Below are 7,345 nucleotides of genomic sequence, written 5' to 3' on the forward strand. Positions count from 1 at the left end.
TATGTAGTAATTAAATCATTGGTCTTATTGCTTTCTTACTTTATTAATTTGCATATTCTTGTGTGAATTGATGAACAAGAATAATTTCTAATTGACTATCGAAAGAGGCTGTTGGATGAATTAGAGATTTGCTAATGAACAAAAAGAATTAAATTAAATTAGCTAGATGAGAAAAGCATAGTGAAGAATTAGGTGAAATCAATTTCCTAGAAGTTTTCTTTCCCATTAATTTGATCTTCAAACGTCACTTTTATTTCCTTTGTGCATTTCTCTTTGAGTTGATCTTAATTTAATTTGCAACTACAAAAATCTTAGTGATTCCTCTAGATAAAATCGAGATTAGTATAATTTTAGTATTTGGCAAAAGTAAGGTACCAATCCTTGAGGACGATACTCTTCTTATCACTTTATTATAAAACTACGATACTGTGCACTTGCAGTTTTGCACTGGTCAAGTTTTTGGCGCTGTTGCCGGGGATTGGTTTATTCTTATTCTTTTTGTCAATATTGATACAAAGTAATCTTGGTTTTAATTTAGAAATTTATTTTATTTTCGTTCTCCAGGTGTGTTTTTGACGTTGGATGCGCTTTGCTAGATCTCGTGATATTATTCCTTTTGATCCAGAGATTGAAAGAACTCTTAGATTACAAAGAAGAAATAAGATACTAGTCATGGCTGAAGAAGAACGTGAGGCACTACCACGCACCTTGAAGGACTATGTACGACCAGTTGTGAATGGAAATTACTCGAGCATAATGCGCCAGACAATTAATGCCAACAACTTTGAGCTCAAACCAGCTTTAATTAGCATGGTGCAGCAGGCTCAATTCAGCGGATTACCACTGGATGATCCCAATATTCATTTGGCAATGTTCTTGGAGATTTACGACACTGTGAAGATCAATAGTGTTACTGAAGACACCATTAGACTAAAATTATTTCCTTTTTCTTTGAGGGACAAGGGTAGAGGTTGGCTACAATCTCTACAACTGAGAAGCATCATTACTTAGCAAGACATGGCTGAGAGGTTTCTTGCTAAATTCTTTCCTCCTGTAAAAATAGCCCAACTCAGGAGTGAGATTGGCCAGTTCAAGCAAAATGATTTTGAGTCACTCTATGAAACGTGGGAGAGGTATAAAGACTTGATTCGACGTTGCCCACAACATGGATTGCCAGATTGGTTGCAAGTTCAGATGTTCTATAATGGGTTAAATGGGCAAACTCGAACTATAGTTGATGCTGCTTCTGTTGGAACTTTGATGTTGAAGACAGCTAAGGGTGCTACTGCCCTTTTGGAAGAAATGGTCTCAAACAACTATCAATGGCCAACTGAGAGGACTTTGACTAAGAAGGTTGCTGGAATTCATGACTTGGAGCCGATAGCAGCCCTTTCAACTCAAGTAGCTACTCTATCTCATCAGATTTCAGCCTTGACAACACAAAGGATACCACAAAGTACAGAATATGTTGCATCTACAAGTATAACAGTTCCAAATAATGAAGCGAATCAAGAACAAGTTCAATATGTCAACAATCGGAACTACAACTATCGTGGTAATCCTATGTCAAATTACTATCATTCAGGGCTTAGAAATCATGAGAATTTTTCATATGGAAATACGAAGAATGTGTTGCAACCTCAACCTCCTCCAGGATTTGATAGCCAACCAAGTAAGAAGAAGATGTCACTTGAGGATGCCATGATTTCCTTTGTACAGGAGACCAATGCAAGATTTAAAAACACTGATTCACGGTTGGATAACATTAAGACTCATTGTAGCAATATGTGAGCCACTATGAAGAATCTTGAAGTGCAAATTGGGCAACTAGCCACTACCATTAATGCCCAACAAAGAGGAGCTTTTCCTATTAATACTGAAGTTAATCCAAAGGAATAATGCAAGACCATCACACTTAGGAATGGAAAAGAAATTGAGAGGTCACCATTAAAGGAGAGCAAGTCCACCCCTACCGCTGCGAACAATGGCCAAAGTAAGGATCAAGTAGAAGAAGAAGAGATTGTCAATAAAACCGATATGCTTCCAGCAATTTCATTTCCTGACAATCCTCATATTCTCGCTCCTCCACTTCCTTACCCTCAGCGTTTTCAAAAGCAAAAATTAGATAAGCAATTTTCTAAGTTTTTGGATATTTTTAAGAAAATTCACATAAATATTCCTTTTGCAGATGCCTTGGAACAAATGCCAAATTATGTCAAATTTCTAAAAGATATAATTTCCAAGAAGAGAAGGTTAGAGGAGTTTGAAACAGTGAAACTTTCTGAAGAATGCAGTGCCATTCTTCAAAAGAAATTGCCTCAAAAATTAAAAGATTCGGGGAGTTTCACTTTGCCTTGCACTATTGGGAATTCATTTTTTGATACGGTTTTATGTGATCTTGGTGCTAGTATTAATCTTATGCCACTTTCTATATGCAGGAAATTAGGATTTGGAGAGATGAAGCATACAACAATTTCTTTGCAACTAGCGGATCGGTCCATCAAGTATCCACGTGGAATCATATAAGACGTATTGGTAAAGGTGGATAAATTTATTTTTCCTGCTGATTTTGTGGTGTTAAACATGGAAGAAGATGAAGAAGTTCCTCTAATTCTTGACCGACCATTCTTGGGCACGGGAAGAGCTTTGATTGATGTTCAAAAGGGTGAATTAACATTGAGAGTTAATAAGGAAGAAGTTATGTTCAATATCTACCAAGCTATGAAATTTTCAGAAGATCCAAGTACTTACTTTCTGGTAGATGTTATTAAGCAATGTGTAGAAAAGGCTTTTCAAGAAGATATGTCATCCAATCACCTAGAACGCCGTATCACCACTTCATCTCATACTTTTGATTTTAATAATTCTGTTGTTTGTGAATCTGACTTGCCTTTTGTTAGTGAAGAATTTCTCCACTATGTTTTTGCTTTGGGAGCATTGCAGCAGGTTACATCACTTAGTAATGAAATGGGGAAGCTAGAGCCGGTGGTACCAAAGGCTTAATCTGAAAATGCTAAATAAAAGATGCAGAAAAATACAACTTCGGAGTTGAAGCAATTACCTGAGCATCTTTGCTATGCATTCTTGGGGATAGTGATACTTTTCCAGTGATTGTTGCTACATCACTCACACCCGAAGAAGAGGAAAAGTTGCTGCGTGTATTGAGGGAGCATAGAACAGCTTTGGGATAAACTATTTCTGACATAAAAGGAATAAGTCCCTCCATTTGCATACACAAGATTTTAATGAAGGAGCTTTACAAACCAACGATCGAGCACAAAAAAAGATTAAATCCAGCAATGAAGGAAGTCGTGAGAGCTGAAATTTTGAAACTCCTTAATGCTGGAATTATATATGCTATTTCAAATAGTTCATGGGTAAGTCCAGTGCAAATTGTACCAAAGAAGGGTGGAATGATGATGGTGAAAAATGACAATAATGAGTTCATTCCTACAAGAACGGTTACGGGATGGCGTGTATGCATGGATTACCGCAAGTTGAATTAAGCAACAAGGAAGGATCATTTTCCGCTTCCATTCATTGATCAAATGTTGGATCGATTGGCTGGGTACTACTACTATTGCTTTTTAGATGGTTATTCGAGTTATAATCAAATTGCCATAGCTCCTGAAGATCAAGAGAAAACTACATTCACATGCCCCTATGGAACATTTGCTTTTAGGAGGATGCCCTTTGGATTGTGTAACGCCCCTACGACATTTCAACGTTGCATGATGGCTATCTTTTCTGATATGGTGGAAGATATAATGGAAGTTTTCATGGATGACTTTTCAGTTTTTGGCACATCTTTTGATCATTGTTTGCATAACTTAACTCTTGTTTTGCAGAGATGTGAAGATAAAAATCTAGCCCTGAACTGGGAGAAGTGTCTTTTCATGGTTCAAGAAGGGATCGTGTTTGGCCATAGAGTGTCATCTAAAGGAATTGATGTGGATCGAGCCAAAATTGGAACCATAGAGAAACTACCACATCCAAAGAATGTGAAGAGAATCAGAAGTTTTCTGCGACATGCAGGATTTTATAGAAGATTTATCAAGGATTTTTCTAAACTCTCTAAACCTTTATGTAATCTTCTTAAGAAAAATTCTGCATTTGACTTTGATGTTGTTTGTTTGCAGGCCTTTAATGCACTCAAGGAGAAACTAATTTCAGCACCAATTGTGATTGTGCCTGATTGGAGTCAACCTTTTGAAATTATGTGCGATGCAAGCGACTTTGCAATTGGAGCAGTGTTGGGGCAAAGGCGAGATAAGCTGTTTAGAGCCATCTATTATGAAAGCCGGATATTGAATGAAGCTCAGTTAAATTATACAACAACTGAGAAGGAGATGCTTGCTGTGGTGTTTGCTTGTGATAAATTTCGGTCTTACCTCATTGGTACAAAGGTGATAGTGTTCACTGATCATGAAGCACTTCGCTATTTGTTTGGCAAGAAGGATGCTAAGCCTAAGTTAATTCGTTGGATCCTTCTTCTTTAAGAATTTGATTTGGAGATTCGAGACAAGAAAGGAAGTGAAAATTTAGTGGCTGACCATCTCTCTCGGTTAGAGTAAGAGGAAGAAAGACCAGATTCAGTGGTCCAAGAGGCATTCCCTGATGAGCAGTTGTTTGCATGTGAGATCAAGCTTCCGTGGTATACAGATATTATTAACTACCTAGCTTGTAAAGTTTTACCACCTGATCTTACTTACCATCAACGCAAGAAGTTTTTGCATGATGTGAATTATTATCTTTAGAATGAGCCTTTGTTGTTCAAAAGATGCCCAGATCAAATCATTCGAAGATGTGTGCCGGAAGAAGAGATGCAAGACATCCTCCATCATTGCCATTCCTCATCATATGGAGGACACTTTGGAGCCACCCGTACAGCAGCTAAGGTACTTCAAAGTGGATTCTTTTGTCCTTCTATTTTTCGTGATAGTTACACTTTGGTGAAAACTTGTGACCGGTGCCAACGTATGAGGAATATTTCAAGGCGTCATGAGTCACCACTGAAAGGTATTTTAGAACTTGAGTTGTTTGATGTTTGGGGAATAGATTTTATGGGGCATTTTCCTCCTTCTTTTGGTTTTGCTTATATCTTATTAGCAGTTGACTATGTGTCAAAATGGGTGGAAGCAATTACTACAACAACAAATGATGTAAAGGTAGTGCTCAAATTTCTGCACAAGAATATATTCACAAGATTTGGCACTCCACGAGCTATTATTAGTGATGAAGGGACTCACTTTTGCAACAAGTTGTTTGATAATCTTCTTTCTAAATATGGTGTAAAGCACAAGATAGCACTTGCTTACCATCCTCAAACTAATGGCCAAACTGAAATTTCAAATAGAGAAATCAAGAACATCCTTGAAAAAACGGTTAAAACCAATAGAAATGATTGGGCGAAGAAGCTTGATGATACTTTGTGGGCATACCGTACAGCCTTTAAAACACCTATCGGGATGTCTCCATACCGATTAGTGTTTCGAAAGGCATGTCATCTACCTGTGGAGTTGGAGCATAGAGCTTATTGGGCTGTAAAAAAGTTTAACTTTGATTTGAAGGCAGCAGGTGAAAGCGACTTCTTCAATTGAATGAGATGGAAGAGTTCCGGAATGATGCATATGAAAATGCAAAGATCTATAAAGAAAGGACGAAGAAGTGGCATGACAAACAGATTCTTAGGCGAGAGTTTGCTCCAGGACAACAAGTTTTACTATTCAATTCATGACTCAAACTCTTTCCAGGAAAGTTGAAATCAAGATGTACAGGTCCTTATACAATTCATGAAGTTTTCTCTTTTGAAGCAGTAGATTTGAAGGACAAGACATGGAATATTTTTAGAGTTAATGGTCAAAGATTGAAGCACTATTATGGAGAACAAATGGAGAGGAACTATGCATTTATTCCTCTTGGAGATCCTAATTGATGATGATTGAAAAGTCTGGCTGTAGACTTTAAAACAAGCGCTTATGGGAGGCAACCCATAGATATTTCTTTCATTCTTTCATTTATTTTATTATCTTTATTTTTTTAGTTTTAATAAATTGGTTTTTGATGCAGGTTTATTTAGCATGAATAAAGAGCTGAAAAATTTTAAACTTCGGAAGATTCATCATGCAACCAGGGAAGTTCCTTTTATTTCTTCAATCCTTTTTACTTTTGCATTACAATGAGGACATTGTTTAGTTTAAGTTTGGGGGTGTAAACTCCTATAGTCATTTGATCATCTTGTTTTCTAAGTCTTGAGTTGTTGATGAGTTGTTTGATTCTCTTACCAAGCATGTATTGGAGTAAGATTGAATTCTCTATGACTCTGAAATTTGTGATTGAAGATGGTTTTGAGAAAAATTTTCAAAAATTTATTTTATGTCAAGTGAAGTTTTGTGGGTACTTTGGTTTAAATCTTTGACCTTGAACATAATTGAGCACATAGTCGTTTTTCTCTTATTCTATTTTGCTTATGAAAAGAAGAAGTTGAATTAATTGAAAGAGGAAAGTTCAATTTTGCTTTGCTCTAAAATCTTTTGATGGGTCATTGAGGTGAAATCCTAGTTGAGACCAAATATTAGAGAAATGATCTAGGCATTTCTTTGGCATAACAAAAAAGTTTCCCAGCCGTCCTAAATATCATGCTATCATTACATGGTGTGTTTCCATAGTCAACCCCCTTGAGCCTTCATAAGCCTTTATTTATTCTTTGAACTATAAACCATGCCTGCTCTAAGCCTGAAAAACAATGAATCTACTTTTGATAGTTTGAAAAAATACTTTGGTGCAGAGTTACATTTAAAAGAGAAAATTTGTTTCATGATAAACTGTATTATGTTTGCTCTCTCTGTTTGATCAAAGAAGAATGAGAAGAAAGAAGAAGAAAGATAGTAAAAAAAAAAAAGAAAAAAAAAAACAAAAGAAAAAGAAGTTACTAAGCGGAGTATGTATCACCTCAGATTTTGTTAAATGAATTGTTGGTATTACTTCAGTGATTACAGCAACAATAATGCCACAAGTATGAGCATATTGCCAAGAAAGAGCTATAATTTGAATCATGTGGGTATCTCTTTTAGTGTTCTTTTCACTAAGTATTTTTTCAGTTTGTTTTGATTTTCCATATCCAGTTCTTTCTTAACCCTCACCCTGTGGCCTATCATTACAACCTTATTAAAGACCTATTGATCCCTGATTTTTGGTGTTGACTACATTAGTGGAGATGATTTCTGAAAATTGGACTTATGGGGTTAAGTTTTGAGAGAATTCTTCTAATTTTAGTTGTTCTACTTTTATCTGAATTTGCAGGTGGTTTGAGGTTAAATTGACTATATCACACACACACTCAAGG

General features: G+C 36.3%; 1 non-coding gene across 1 annotated transcript; it reads right to left on the reverse strand.

The window, feature by feature from the left end:
- Nucleotides 1-1,065: 1,065 nt before the first annotated feature.
- On the reverse strand, nt 1,066-1,172 carry LOC122314535. Its single transcript, XR_006243756.1, has one exon. It is a non-coding gene; the product is annotated as a small nucleolar RNA R71 (small nucleolar RNA).
- Nucleotides 1,173-7,345: the final 6,173 nt, after the last annotated feature.

This window comes from Carya illinoinensis, chromosome 6 (assembly GCF_018687715.1).
Source record: "Carya illinoinensis cultivar Pawnee chromosome 6, C.illinoinensisPawnee_v1, whole genome shotgun sequence".
Lineage (NCBI taxonomy): Eukaryota > Viridiplantae > Streptophyta > Magnoliopsida > Fagales > Juglandaceae > Carya > Carya illinoinensis.